Raw genomic sequence first — 15,368 nt, forward strand, 5'->3', positions numbered from 1 at the left:
TTTAGAATCTTCCTTTCTTTTTCTTCATCAATACCTTTTGCTTCAAAAAGATCTTCATAAAAATGTTTGATTTCTTCTAGTATTTCTATGTTTCCTTTCACAATTTTTCCATTTCTCCCTTTAATTTCCTTTAGTATTCCTGCTTTACCTCTTTGCTTCTCTAAATCAAAAAAGAATTTCGTGCATTTTTCCCCTTCTACTGTGTATTTAGATCTGCTCCTCAACATTGCCCCCTTATATTTGTCTTCTTCTAAATCTCTTAATTTTTGCTCTATTTCTTTGATTTTTTCAATATCTTTATTTTCTTTGTTTAATTCTTTTTCTAAGGATTTTTAAACTTCTTTTTCTGTATACTTTTTACATCTTTGTAGTACTGCGCAATATTTGATTGTGTATTTTCTTATTTGGTATTTTGTGTTTTCCCACCATATCCTTTTATCTTCATCATACATTCTATTTTCTTTTTCTTTCTCTATTATTTCTTTGACTTTTTGAACATAATCTTCATTTTTTAAAATGGTTGTGTTTAAAATCCAAGTTCCTGGTCCTTTTTGTATGTTATCTACATTCACTTTAAAATGCAAGAGCTTATGATCACTAAAACTGTTCTCTTCATACTGTATGTTTTCTATAAAATTCTCAATATTCCTAGTACATAATATAAAATCTATTCTTGTTTGACATATAAAATCTCCAACTATTTGTCTCCTTGAAAACTCTCTTTTTTCTTTGTTATTTTCCCTCCATATGTCTATTAAATTATTTTCTTTTATTATCTCCTTTAGTTCTTTCCTTGCTGTGTCAGATTTAAAAACCATTCCATCTGCCATGTCTTGTTTATTAAAAACTGTATTAAAATCTCCTACCATTATTATTTTTTTATGTCTCTCAATTACCTTATTTAAAATCTTAAAAAACTCTTTTTTATCTTTCTCTTCCGTAGGTGCATGTATATTGGCTATAATCATTTCTTGTCCTTCATAGTTTACTTCTATCACTAAACACTTTCCATTATTGTCTTTATACACGATTTTTTTAATATTAAAAACATCTTTTTTTAATAAAAATGCCACCCCTCTTCCAGATTTACCATCACCATTGTTATATAAGATATCCCCCTCCCACTTCTTTTTAAAATCTTCCATTACATAATCTTTCCAGTTTGTTTCTTGTAATACTATCATGTCCTTATTTTTACATTTTTCTCTTATTTTCTCGAATTTCCCTTTTTCCATCATACCTCTTGCATTAAAAGATACACATTTTAAAACCATTAAAAGAAATAAAGATAAAATTAAAAACCTAAAAATCATTATTACTCATCATCTCCCTCCATTTCCTTTAACACTTCATATCTGTTCATGTTTTTCATTCTTGTAGTCAATTTTCTCTTTGTACTTTCTAGATTAGGTTTAATCTTTAATGTCCTTCTTCGAATTGTTCTTCTCTCCTCTCTGTCCATTTTAATTTCTTCTTCTCTTCCAATTTCATTACTTTTTTCTTCATTTCTTTGTCCAGTCTTCACCTCATTGTCTCCACACATCTGAGAATTGTCCATTGTTTCCATTTCTATGTTTTCATTATCCTCTTCTTCTCTTTTTTCCTTTTCTTTGAAAAGCGTTTGCCTCTCCCTTTCTTCCAATATCAGTCTTTCATTTGCTTCATTTTGCATTTTTCCTCTCTCTTCTTCATGTCTTTCTTCACAAAAAATGTCATCTTCATTATTCCTCTCATGCATTTTCTTATCCTCTTGAATTTCTTTTCCATTTTGTTTCTCTTTCGGTAAGTCTTTTGGTTGTAAAACTCCAGCTTGTTCTTCTCCTTCATTTTGTTCTACATTGTTTACTTTATGCACTTGCCTGCTTATCTGGTTTCTTTCTTCTCCTTCCTCTGCCTCCATCCAACATTCACATTTTGCTAAAATTTGGAGGCATTCCGGGCATTTAATTGCATCACAGTTTCTTGCAAAATGTCCTCTTTCTTCGCACTTAAAGCACCTAAAGTCTGGGTAGTCCTTCATCACATGCTCCGGGCTCATACACAGCCTACAAGTCTTAACTTGGTGGCTGTGCATCACCCGGAAATATTGTGGTCCTTCTGCCGTTTCAAACTTCGTGCTATATGGAAGCGAAGCCACCTCCTTGGGAAACCGTGTCTTAATGAACCTTGTCCCATCCTCAATCTCAGTGCCCGGATATGTCCTCCTTTTAATTTTTGATAAGGGGCTAACACCCCATCCATCCAATTTTTCTAATATTACACTATCCTCCAGATAAACAGGCAAGTGCATAAAGGAGACAACATAGTCTCTGTTTTGTAACATTTTAACTTCACAGTTCTCTTCATTTATTGTTAGTCCATCAATCAGTTTGTCACAAGTTTCTTCCTCTTCTAAAGTTATTTCATATTCTTTGTCCTTTCTCGGTCTTATTGCCAAAATTCTCCCATGTCCACATTTTTCTGTTAACGCCTTAATAATGTCTGAAACTCTCACCTCTTTTACTTTGTCCACGTTTAGTATTACAGTTGCTTCCTTCAAGTACTTCTTTCCTCTCCTTTCATGTTGTCTTTCCTGTTGCTGATTTTCTTGTCGTTCCATGTTAGCCATGTTTGTTTCTCCTCCTCGTGCTGTGTTGTTTCCCATCTGTTTTCCCTCTCGTACTCCCGTGTCGTCTCCTCTTTGCTTTTCACCATCCATCTCTGTGTTATTTTCTCCTCTTGTTTTGCCCGAAAGTCCAGTGATTTTGTCCTTTGTGCTTTCCATTGTCCCAAAAAAATCCAAGCAAAAAAAGTGAATAACCACCTTCCAGCTAGCACATGTGCTGCTGTCAGGTGGTTTAAACTCCAAAAATAAAAATAATAACTCCTTAAACTATATTAAACACCCAAAAAAAACTAAATAAAACAACAAAAGAAAAGGAGAGCCTTTCTCTCCCGTCTGCAGCCTTTCACTTCCTGTTTGCACACTAACTCCCTCTAGCGTACCCAGGGTGGTATGGCCGAGCGCTCTACCACTTGAGCTAATTCCCCTCAGTGACATAAATTGGCCGATTTTTCGACGTGGTCAAAAAATATAATAAAAGATCACATCTGCTCTGTGGTGGCCTCTTTGCCCTGCCCGCCATTTAGTCGTCAAATTACCTGGAATATCGCGCTTTTCTTTTGAAGGCCCTACCTGGTCCTGCTCCAGTAAACGTGTGAGGAGCCCTGCATGCCGAATGACGAGTTACTCAGAAACAATGCAAATTGGCACCACTTTGGATTAACATTCTGCTACTTTCCTCCAAGGCTGTTTTTTTTTTTTTTTATTCATTCTCTTCCGCCCGGGCAGCAGCAATCAGCAATCTCGAGGTTCCATGGTGTAATGGTTAGCACTCTGGACTCTGAATCCAGCGATCCGAGTTTAAACCTAGCTGCTTCAACCTTAAGTCCACCAGCTTCCACTTGACCAAAACGCTATCCTTCTCCCAGATGGTCACGTCGCTTCTGGTGATGATTCCAATGGCCTGATCGAGCGCTCTACTATTTGAGCTAATTTCCCTCGGTGCTGTTCATTGGCTGCTTTTTCGACGTGGTCAAAAAATAAAATAAGAGATCACATCTGCTCTGTGGTGGCCTCTTTGCCCTGCCCGCCATTTAGTCGTCAAATTACCTGGAATATCGCGCTTTTCTTTTGAAGGCCCTACCTGGTCCTGCTCCAGTAAACGTGTGAGGAGCCCTGCATGCCGAATCACGAGTTACTCAGAAACAATGCAAATTGGCACCGCCTTGGATTGACATTCTGCTATTTTCCTCCAAGGCTGTTTTTTTTTTTATTCATTCTCTTTCGCCCGGGCAGCAGCATTCAGTAGCCTAAAGGTTCCATGGTGTAATGGTTAGCACTCTGGACTCTGAATCCAGCGATCCGAGTTCAAATCTCGGTGGAACCTGGCTTTTTGCCAGCACTGCTCAAAAAAGCTGCAATATCATGCTAATCCCATTGAGTGTCTGGAGAATGACAGTTAGTCTGGGCTTTGTAGTAATGTGAGCTGAAAGTGGCCGGTTAGCTCAGCTGGTTAGAGCGTGGTGCTAATAACGCCAAGGTCGCGGGTTCGAGCCCCGTATTGGCCAAACTTTTACTGTCTTAGGACACAGAGGCATTTTAAGGCTCTGATCGGTCTCACAGACATGCATGTTGCAGGAAAGCTGAGTCAACGAAGCCGAAATAGCTCAGTTGGGAGAGCGTTAGACTGAAGATCTAAAGGTCCCTGGTTCGATCCCGGGTTTCGGCAAAGCAGTGTGGTAGTTCTGTTTTTGGCATGAAGGTCAGGTGACCGAAACTCATCCAAAAAACCTAGCTGCTTCACCCTTAAGTCCACCTGCTTCCACTTGACCAAAACGATATCCTTCTCCCAGATCAGGGGTCACCAATCCTGGTCGTGGAGGGCTGGTGTCCCTGCAGGGTTTAGCTCCATCTTGCCTCAACACACCTGCCTGGATGTTTCAAGTATACCCAGTAAGACCTTGATTAGCTTGGTCAGGTGTGTTTGATTAGGGTTGGAACTAAAATCTGCAGGACACCGGCCCTCCAGGAACAAGTTTGGTGATCACTGTCCCAGATGGTCGCTTCTGGTGATGATTCCAATGGCCTGATCGACAGCACTCTGCTATATATTTAGCGCTTTGATGTCCCACTGCGGATGCGCCACTGAATAAAAGAAAACTGTGACTTGATAGGGCTTCTGAGGTGTTGCAATGCTAAGTACTACGCAGGAACCGGCAAAGCTGAACTAAGAAGTTTTGCTTTCAACCCTCAAGGTGCCGCCAGCTTTGCAATGAAGGAAATGTGAAAGGCAAGGAAGCAGAAGTGGAGAATGCGGGCATCGATCCCGCTACCTCTCGCATGCTAAGCGAGCGCTCTACCACTTGAGCTAATTCCCCTCGGTGACATAAATTGGCCGATTTTTCGACGTGGTCAAAAAATAAAATAAAAGATCACATCTGCTCTGTGGTGGCCTCTTTGCCCTGCCCGCCATTTAGTCGTCAAATTACCTGGAATATCGCGCTTTTCTTTTGAAGGCCCTACCTGGTCCTGCTCCAGTAAACGTGTGAGGAGCCCTGCATGCCGAATGACGAGTTACTCAGAAACAATGCAAATTGGCACCACTTTGGATTGACATTCTGCTACTTTCCTCCAAGGCTGTTTTTTTTTTTTTATTCATTCTCTTCCGCCCGAGCAGCAGCAATCAGCAATCTCGAGGTTCCATGGTGTAATGGTTAGCACTCTGGACTCTGAATCCAGCGATCCGAGTTTAAACCTAGCTGCTTCAACCTTAAGTCCACCAGCTTCCACTTGACCAAAACGCTATCCTTCTCCCAGATGGTCACGTCGCTTCTGGTGATGATTCCAATGGCCTGATCGACAGCACTCTGCTATATATTTAGCGCTTTGATGTCCCACTGCGGATGCGCCACTGAATAAAAGAAAACTGTGACTTGATAGGGCTTCTGAGGTGTTGCAATGCTAAGTACTACGCAGTAACCGGCAAAGCTGAACTAAGAAGTTTTGCTTTCAACCCTCAAGGTGCCGCCAGCTTTGCAATGAAGGAAATGTGAAAGGCAAGGAAACAGAAGTGGAGAATGCGGGCATCGATCCCGCTTCCTCTCGCATGCTAAGCGAGCGCTCTACCACTTGAGCTAATTCCCCTCGGTGACATAAATTGGCCGATTTTTCGACGTGGTCAAAAAATATAATAAAAGATCACATCTGCTCTGTGGTGGCCTCTTTGCCCTGCCCGCCATTTAGTCGTCAAATTACCTGGAATATCGCGCTTTTCTTTTGAAGGCCCTACCTGGTCCTGCTCCAGTAAACGTGTGAGGAGCCTTGCATGCCGAATGACGAGTTACTCAGAAACAATGCAAATTGGCACCACTTTGGATTGACATTCTGCTACTTTCCTCCAAGGCTGTTTTTTTTTTTTTATTCATTCTCTTCCGCCCGGGCAGCAGCAATCAGCAATCTCGAGGTTCCATGGTGTAATGGTTAGCACTCTGGACTCTGAATCCAGCGATCCGAGTTTAAACCTAGCTGCTTCAACCTTAAGTCCACCAGCTTCCACTTGACCAAAACGCTATCCTTCTCCCAGATGGTCACGTCGCTTCTGGTGATGATTCCAATGGCCTGATCGACAGCACTCTGCTATATATTTAGCGCTTTGATGTCCCACTGCGGATGCGCCACTGAATAAAAGAAAACTGTGACTTGATAGGGCTTCTGAGGTGTTGCAATGCTAAGTACTACGCAGTAACCGGCAAAGCTGAACTAAGAAGTTTTGCTTTCAACCCTCAAGGTGCCGCCAGCTTTGCAATGAAGGAAATGTGAAAGGCAAGGAAACAGAAGTGGAGAATGCGGGCATCGATCCCGCTACCTCTCGCATGCTAAGCGAGCGCTCTACCACTTGAGCTAATTCCCCTCGGTGACATAAATTGGCCGATTTTTCGACGTGGTCAAAAAATATAATAAAAGATCACATCTGCTCTGTGGTGGCCTCTTTGCCCTGCCCGCCATTTAGTCGTCAAATTACCTGGAATATCGCGCTTTTCTTTTGAAGGCCCTACCTGGTCCTGCTCCAGTAAACGTGTGAGGAGCCTTGCATGCCGAATGACGAGTTACTCAGACACAATGCAAATTGGCACCACTTTGGATTGACATTCTGCTACTTTCCTCCAAGGCTGTTTTTTTTTTTTATTCATTCTCTTCCGCCCGGGCAGCAGCAATCAGCAATCTCGAGGTTCCATGGTGTAATGGTTAGCACTCTGGACTCTGAATCCAGCGATCCGAGTTTAAACCTAGCTGCTTCAACCTTAAGTCCACCAGCTTCCACTTGACCAAAACGCTATCCTTCTCCCAGATGGTCACGTCGCTTCTGGTGATGATTCCAATGGCCTGATCGACAGCACTCTGCTATATATTTAGCGCTTTGATGTCCCACTGCGGATGCGCCACTGAATAAAAGAAAACTGTGACTTGATAGGGCTTCTGAGGTGTTGCAATGCTAAGTACTACGCAGTAACCGGCAAAGCTGAACTAAGAAGTTTTGCTTTCAACCCTCAAGGTGCCGCCAGCTTTGCAATGAAGGAAATGTGAAAGGCAAGGAAACAGAAGTGGAGAATGCGGGCATCGATCCCGCTTCCTCTCGCATGCTAAGCGAGCGCTCTACCACTTGAGCTAATTCCCCTCGGTGACATAAATTGGCCGATTTTTCGACGTGGTCAAAAAATATAATAAAAGATCACATCTGCTCTGTGGTGGCCTCTTTGCCCTGCCCGCCATTTAGTCGTCAAATTACCTGGAATATCGCGCTTTTCTTTTGAAGGCCCTACCTGGTCCTGCTCCAGTAAACGTGTGAGGAGCCTTGCATGCCGAATGACGAGTTACTCAGAAACAATGCAAATTGGCACCACTTTGGATTGACATTCTGCTACTTTCCTCCAAGGCTGTTTTTTTTTTTATTCATTCTCTTCCGCCCGGGCAGCAGCAATCAGCAATCTCGAGGTTCCATGGTGTAATGGTTAGCACTCTGGACTCTGAATCCAGCGATCCGAGTTTAAACCTAGCTGCTTCAACCTTAAGTCCACCAGCTTCCACTTGACCAAAACGCTATCCTTCTCCCAGATGGTCACGTCGCTTCTGGTGATGATTCCAATGGCCTGATCGACAGCACTCTGCTATATATTTAGCGCTTTGATGTCCCACTGCGGATGCGCCACTGAATAAAAGAAAACTGTGACTTGATAGGGCTTCTGAGGTGTTGCAATGCTAAGTACTACGCAGTAACCGGCAAAGCTGAACTAAGAAGTTTTGCTTTCAACCCTCAAGGTGCCGCCAGCTTTGCAATGAAGGAAATGTGAAAGGCAAGGAAACAGAAGTGGAGAATGCGGGCATCGATCCCGCTACCTCTCGCTTGCGCCTGCAGCATCCCGTCTACAGAGCCAAAGTAAGCCCAAAGTAAGCCCACATGAGCCAATCACGTCTCACCTCGGTGGCTTACTTTTGACCAATAGAGTGTAACCCCTGTGGCTTACTTTTGACCAATCACGTTTGTCTTTGCGCTGACGTCATTTCGACCAATCGCGTTTCACTTCAGTGGCTTACTTTTGACCAATCGCATTTCTTTTTGCTGTGACGTATGTTTGACCAATCGCGTTTCTCCTCGATGGCTTACTTTTGACCAATCACACGACGCTTTTATTATAATCGTCATCTTTGAATCAGGTAAGCCAGATGTAACGCTACTTTATTATTAGTTTATTATTAGTTTATTATACTGTGTGTATTTCTGTTAAATGATAAGTTACAATCGACAGAAAGTTAACGTTACGGCAGATGTTTTCTTCATAACTTGTAAAACGGTAATGTTTCCCATGATAAATACAGAGCAACATGTCGCTAGTGATCAGAAAAGGTGGAATCATCGCCATTTGGTTAAATGATTAAACAAAATGTTCTGATATTTGTTTAGAATAATAATGCCCCCATTCGACCTAGCAATATTGGGCCCTATAATCGCGGTGTACACTCTAAAAAGCTAACGTTACTGTATTTAAATGTACAGTTACAGTTACTTATAATGTAATTGCATGAAATACAGAGTTAAACAGTTTTTTCTTAAACATTTAATTTAGCAAATAATTCTATACTTTTAAAATAATTCTATTTTAGGTAAAACAAAGTAATATTTATAAAGACAACTGCACAAACTTTAAAAACATTTGAGTTTAACACTTGTTCATGACAATATATGATATATATTTAGTAATTAGATTGTATTGTATTTTATAAATCTATTGTAAAAATATTATAAGCATATATTGTATTTTGTTTATTTTATTACTTGTGTTTTCAGATATATTACACAACAGAATAGTTATATTAAATAGCTGAAGTACAAACATTTTATTTATAAAAGTCATAATGTAAAGACTTAAGAGTTTAATGTGTATATTATAACTTAATGTTTTAATTTCTGTTGTTTCTCATTTATTTATATGGATTTTAAGTTGTACTACCATGCATATATTAGGCATATGTGTAGAAAATTCACCAGAAGTCCATTTTATGGTCATGGTCATATTTACTACTGCAATAATATGGATTATCTACCTTGTTAAATTATTGTTTCACACTTAATGTACATGTATCTTTCTGATTGCTCTAGGTAATGTTCTCTCTAATGTTTTTTTTTTTCAGAAAAAAATGTACGCATACCCGATTTTCCGCCGCCAATCAGCGACATCAAGCAGACTCCTCTTGGGGCCATCTGCAGAGGCAGAGCGCCTTGTACGCAGGGAGTCTGGAAGGGCCAAACCCAAGGAAGAGGTGCTGGCAGAGGCCACTGCTTTCGTCAGCAGCAATGGTGGAGACTCCAGTGACCAGTTTTTAGTTCTGGCTCACTGCAAGATTCAGTTTGGCAAGTACCAGGGCCAAAGATTTAGATGGCTCCTAGAGCATGCTCTGGGGTATGCGGTGTACCTGGTGCTTAGCATTTCTGATGAGAAGCTGCAGACAACACCCTTGTCAGAAAACAAACACCTGTTTCTTCAGTACACTTCCTCCATCAGGGAGATTGCAGAAGAAGTAGAGAAGTACCAGAGGAAACAGGAAATGCAAGCAGAAGCCAGGGCAAAAGGAGATACAGGGTGCTTGATGGTGGAGTTTGGTGACTTTAAGGGCCGGTCCATGAAAGATGTGTTTGAGGACCAGAGCAAGGAGGCCCAAGCCCTCATCAGGTACCTGGTTAAGGCAGATGCCAGGCCAAAAACCAACATGGCACTTTTCAAGACGTATGTCCTGAAAAGACTGGCTTCTGCTGCTGCCTCTGCACCTCCACCTGCAGCATCCAGTGTCTCTGCACCTCCACCTGCAGCATCCAGTGTCCCTGCTCCTCCACCTGCAGCCATCCAAACAGGTGTACAGCAGACTGCCACTGTGAAATCGCTGTTGGCAAGGGGCAAGCACTTGTCTCCTTCACAGCTGGCAAAAAAACTGATGTCACCTGTTAAACCCTGTAAGTAGGAGAGTGAATACTGAGCATGATACAGAATTATCCCAACAGCAGTTATATATGTGTTTATTTATTGTTATGTCAAACTTTCTGTTTCCAGATCCAAAACTGCAGTCCACTGTATCTCCTCCTACAGCAGAACCCCCAGCCAAACGTATGGCCCAAAGGCAGCTTTTTACTACTGGTAAGTAAGCACCATCGTATTGTACATTTGGCTGTGTGTATTTTTCACAGTAATATTTTTAAGATTTATGCTCCAGGCACTTCCAGATCCACAGCTGAAGATGATGAAGAACTGGTGTTTGCTGCATCACAATGTGAAGCACAGCTCTTTGCAGGTGTGGCACACGACACAAATGAAAATGTTATAAGAATATTTTGTGAAAACACACTAAGTATTTTTTTTTACAAAAAATAATGAATCAAATTTTTATCTACAGTACAGAGTTGTCACATCATGCCTCAAGCGGGATGCATTCTTTGAGTGCACTTCTTCAAAACCTTAAGGATGTTCAAAGGTTTCAGTGTATTTATTTGCGTTTCCGAACGAATCATTATTGAACATTCATCAGATAACTTTTCCACGTCGCTTGCTCTTCATTACTCACTCTCTTAGATGGTGGTGATTCATTGCTGTCATTATCAGCTGAGCAGTTTTTCCTTACTGTATCTGTGTGCATGCTTCATGTCTTTGTGCTTCAATAATTTATACTAATCATGCCTCATTTTACTTACTCCATTTCATATGATTCTCATTCGCAGAGAATTGTGTTAATTCCATATCCCTTTCATCAATAAAGTGCACACTAATTTCTTTGCTTCCTAACAGTACCATTCTCTTAACTTGTATTTCTAAGTATACCCATATTAATAATAATACTTATCCAAAACTATTGCTTCACTGGCTGTTCATGGGCATAATTTGTGGCACCTTACTATCAAAAGCAACAGTCATCATAATATTGTTAACCATAAATTGTTTGTTACTATTCACTCAGAGGCCTGTGCCAATCCGTCTCCATCAGCGGAAACAGCAAAAACACCAGATCTTCAACATCATCAGCCACCAGTTGAGCTTCCTGTTCACTGGAAAGATCAGCTTCCCCCTTTCCAGCATGAGTGGATCCGGAACACTGTATTTAAAACAAACTTAAAAACCGGCAAGCCAGAGCTAGTGTCCCAGCTGAAGCTTTGGTGGTATCCTCCCCAGCCCCCTCTAATTAACACGCAGCCACCTGCCTCTCCTGACCTCTTCTTCTGCCGACCACTTTTTCTGTGGATGCCGCTGAAGATGTGGTTGTTTCCACTTGTCTGTGTTCGCCTAAGCTGCGGTAAGCACAGACTAACAGCTGCTGGAATTTACCGCACGGTGCGCAAGGTCCTCGACATCGACGGCTGGTACGACCTTGCCACTGAGTATCTGGAGTGCAAGCGGTGCAAAAAGAAGTATCCTGCCTGGTCCGAGGACATCTTAGGACAGCTGGATATTGGCCACCGTAGTCAGTTCCCAGCTTTGCTGACATACAGGTAATTCATAATGCCAATGTTTTAATTGTGTTAATTTTTAGCAAACAAAGCATTTCCCTGATTATAATGTTGTTTCCTTAGATACTCATGTGACAACCGGGTAGTTAGGATGATGAGGGAGAGGACACTGGGCAACAGTGTGACTCAGCTTTTCAAAAAGCTGATGGAGCAACACAGTGAGGCATGGACACAGCGAGTCTTGCAGTACCTGACTGCCTGTGAACCATTCACAAGGTCCTCCCTTGTGCAACCTCCTGTGTTTGCTGAGCCTCCCCTCTTACCTGCCATACCCAAACCTAAGTGGCTGTTAGCCGTCTATGCCAGGGATGTTCTGGGGCGACTGCACGAGGTCAAAGCCAAAATCACCTCCGTCTTTGGCTGTGTTCTAAAGATGGACTCCACAAAAAAGGTATGTTTATATCCAGACATTTGCCAGATATGGATATGTGTGCGTACATATTTAACACAGTTTTATTTTTCCTAATAGATCACAAAGAAACTTGCAGGTGCTGCTGCGGGAACAGCTGCCTGGTGCACTAATGTGGGGAACGAACACGGTCAAGTCCTTGTCTCTGTGCTGTCAGCTGCCGAGGGTCATGGACTGGACCCAATGGCGGCCGGGCTGATGAAGCGTTACCGGGAGGCAGGAGAGGCAGCCCCGAAAGTAATGTACGTGGACAGAGATTGCTGCAGTCAGCACGGCCAGTCTCCGGTGAAGATCATGTTTCGGGAGTGGGATGAGCTTGAAGTGCGCCTTGACATCTGGCATTTTATGCGCCGGTTTGCTGCAGGTGTCACGACAGAAGCTCATCCGCTCTACGGCATCTTCATGGCACGTCTGTCCACGTGCATCTTTCAGTGGGATCCAGAAGATGTGGCCGCTCTTCGCCAGGCAAAGGAAGGTGAGCTGGCGGCAAAAAAGACTGGCCACATTTCACAAACGGCTCTCAGTGCTCGCATAAACCGGAGGGAGCTAGCACTGCACTGCCGTAGGAGGACCAGAGGTGAGGAGGAGACCACCTGTCTGATTGGAAAGCTGTTGGACCATTTTGACAGCGAGCATGGGAAGGACACTCTGGGTGTTCCTCTGCTGGACCACGAACGGATCCAGCAGATATGGAAGGAACAGCAGAAGCATATACAGTGCATTCAAGACCCAGAGAACTTTCCACTGTACATGAAGACAGGGACACTGAAGAAAGGCAGTGTGGAGCTGTGTTGTTACAGGTGTGCCCGTGGCTCTACATCTTTGGAGTCCTTCCACCTCCACCTAAACCGTTTTATTCCAGGTATTACATACATTTGGATCGTTTTATTTTGTAAAACATATAAGCACTGTGATAACTTCCATTGCTTTAATGTAACATTATTAAACATTTAAATAACATTTGTGATGTTATCAGCATTGACAAAGCTGTCTTGCCTGACAAGTAACTCTGTTTATAATGACAATAATTTAAATGTTAGTACATAACCTAATAACATGTTAATTAATTCTTCACATATTTTTAACTATTTTAATTTCCAGGGACCAGTGCCAGTGATGCGCATTTTCAGGCCTATCTCCTTGAGGGCTTGATGCGCTGGAATGATGACCGGATGGAAAGCACCATAAAAGGAGCATCCTCCATACGGTCATATGGCAGTGCCATGAGAGAGGCTGTGGACAGGCTTAGCCGAGCAGTCTTGGGGAAGCCCTGGGATAACCGTTATCACCCTCCTGGAGCATATACAGGCAAGAAATTCATTAACTAGTTGTTATATAAGTGATTTATTAAGCTTTAATGTACTTCACAAAATGTTTATCTAAATATTTACTTTATTATTAGTTTTATTTAATATATGTTTTTTTTATTGTTTTATTCTTTAAGGTGAATTGCTGGGAATAGAGTACCTTTACAGCCAGACCGGCAAAACCCTGACTCCGGTGCTCCAGAACCCAGAGGAGGAAGACAGGCTGGTGGAGGAAGTAGATGACGAGGATCTACAAGATGAGGGGTTCGAGGAGGAGATCATGGAGGACATCACAGTTCCAGTGCTGTATGAGGATGACCCCTGCCGTGATCTCAGTAACAGCCCCTCATCTTCGCCTCTGCCTCAGTCCCCAGCATCACTGGCTGAGCCGTCCACATCAGCTGGTGGAGAAGGACAGCTTCCTAGCCGAGCCCCCTCAGTGCCGTCACAGCCATCCGACTCTGGAGACAGTCTCTCTGTTGAGGCTCAGGTAAGATACATTAGGAACTTAATTTGATTTAGTCTTTTTTTATTCCACATATACTAAATTTATTCTGTATTTACCAGGGAGTAGTCATTGGACCTGATGGCATTGCTGGGTGGGACAAGGTCCAGGATCTGGCTGCTTATTTGGTGGGTCTTCGTGAGGCTCCTTACCTCACTGACCTGCAGGTGACAGAGGCCATCCAGCTGTGGACAGCTCTCCTGGATGTTGATAAACAGCGCATCAACTACCAGCCTCGACATCAGCCTCAGCTGACGCATGGGCGCTTTAAGGCACCGAAGCGCTCCGGAGTCACTCCAGGTGTGGAGAGCGTCAAACGTTGTCTGATTGGACATCCTGGGGGTCCAGCACAGTGGCCTAGCACCAGCCGCTTGGTTGAGGCCATTTGTACAAAGCTGTGTGCCGTACACAAGTCCACTTCCAAGAAGGCTGGTGTTCGCACCCCCAGGTGGTCTAAAATACTGACCGATTACCACCACATCCGGGATCTGGTGCTTGGCAGTCGCAGGCTGATGGATGAAACAGTGATCCAGCTTTTTGAGCTAAACCAGAAGACGCTCATTCAGTGGTAAGCAAAGCACATTATTTTCTTTAAATTACCTGAATTTTTCTAAATTAATATATATGAATAATACATATCATTTATTATCAGGTTTCAACGGAGGCAAAAGGATCAGGAAATGAGTGTACTCACTCAGGGACTGACTCCACTTAATCCAATTGCTGTGCCAGATACGCAGCTTCCTTTGCCGAGGGAAAAATTGGACGAGGCACCGTCAACATCAGGCCCCAAACACCAGTTTGTTTTTCCTCCAAATAAAGAAGGACAGGCACCTCTTCTTCGACCTGGACGAAAGTCTGCTTCAGCAACCACCACAGTTTGCTCTTTCCTGCCAGATACCACCACGGTGTGCTCCTTCCCACCGGCCCCCACGACGGTATGCCCCATCGCGCAAACCCCCACCACAGTCTGCCACATTGCACCGGCCCCTACCATGGTGTGCCCCGTCAGACCGACCTTCACCACAGTGCGTCCCATCTCGCCAGCCTCCACCACAGTGTGCCCCATCATACCAGCCTCCACCACAGTGCGCCCTATTGCGCCGGCCCCCACCACAGTGCGCCCCATTGTGTCTGCCCCCACCACGGTGTGCTCCTTTCCACCGGCCCCCAGCACGGTGTGCCCCATTGCACCACCCCCCACAGCACCAGGTGTTGTGAAGCCCATTTCAGGACCTGGATCATTGTTTGGCACACTTGTTTTTAACCCAGACATGAGTGTGTCAATGGTGATTCCATCATTTGCTGCGCCAACATCCAGTACAGTCCCAGCTTCACCTGCACCTGCTGTTCCTCCACCTGCACCTGCTCCACCTGCACCTGCTGTTCCTCCACCTGCACCTGCTCCACCTGCGCCTGCTGTTCCTGTGTCCCGTTACACCCAGAGGAACAGGCGCAGACGGGAACAGGAGAAGGAAAGTGGAGTCCACAAAAGGAAGTATGTGCGTGCGGTTACTTTTAATGTTTGCAGCAAATGTGGGAAACCCAAGACTAAGGAG

General features: G+C 43.5%; 7 non-coding genes across 7 annotated transcripts; 3 read left to right on the forward strand and 4 right to left on the reverse strand.

The window, feature by feature from the left end:
• Positions 1 to 3,857: 3,857 nt before the first annotated feature.
• Positions 3,858 to 3,929, forward strand: trnaq-cug (transfer RNA glutamine (anticodon CUG)). The gene has a single exon. It is a non-coding gene; the product is annotated as a tRNA-Gln (tRNA).
• A 107-nt stretch (positions 3,930 to 4,036) lies between these two features.
• On the forward strand, positions 4,037 to 4,110 carry trnai-aau (transfer RNA isoleucine (anticodon AAU)). Its single transcript has one exon. It is a non-coding gene; the product is annotated as a tRNA-Ile (tRNA).
• An 88-nt stretch (positions 4,111 to 4,198) lies between these two features.
• Positions 4,199 to 4,271, forward strand: trnaf-gaa (transfer RNA phenylalanine (anticodon GAA)). Its single transcript has one exon. It is a non-coding gene; the product is annotated as a tRNA-Phe (tRNA).
• A 576-nt stretch (positions 4,272 to 4,847) lies between these two features.
• trnaa-agc (transfer RNA alanine (anticodon AGC)) lies at positions 4,848 to 4,920 on the reverse strand. Its single transcript has one exon. It is a non-coding gene; the product is annotated as a tRNA-Ala (tRNA).
• Positions 4,921 to 5,613: 693 nt separating this feature from the next.
• On the reverse strand, positions 5,614 to 5,686 carry trnaa-agc (transfer RNA alanine (anticodon AGC)). Its single transcript has one exon. It is a non-coding gene; the product is annotated as a tRNA-Ala (tRNA).
• Positions 5,687 to 6,379: 693 nt separating this feature from the next.
• trnaa-agc (transfer RNA alanine (anticodon AGC)) lies at positions 6,380 to 6,452 on the reverse strand. The gene has a single exon. It is a non-coding gene; the product is annotated as a tRNA-Ala (tRNA).
• Positions 6,453 to 7,144: 692 nt separating this feature from the next.
• Positions 7,145 to 7,217, reverse strand: trnaa-agc (transfer RNA alanine (anticodon AGC)). The gene has a single exon. It is a non-coding gene; the product is annotated as a tRNA-Ala (tRNA).
• Positions 7,218 to 15,368: the final 8,151 nt, after the last annotated feature.

Source organism: Danio rerio, chromosome 3, assembly GCF_052040795.2.
Source record: "Danio rerio strain M-AB ecotype USA chromosome 3, GRCz13ab, whole genome shotgun sequence".
Classification (NCBI taxonomy): Eukaryota; Metazoa; Chordata; class Actinopteri; order Cypriniformes; family Danionidae; genus Danio; species Danio rerio.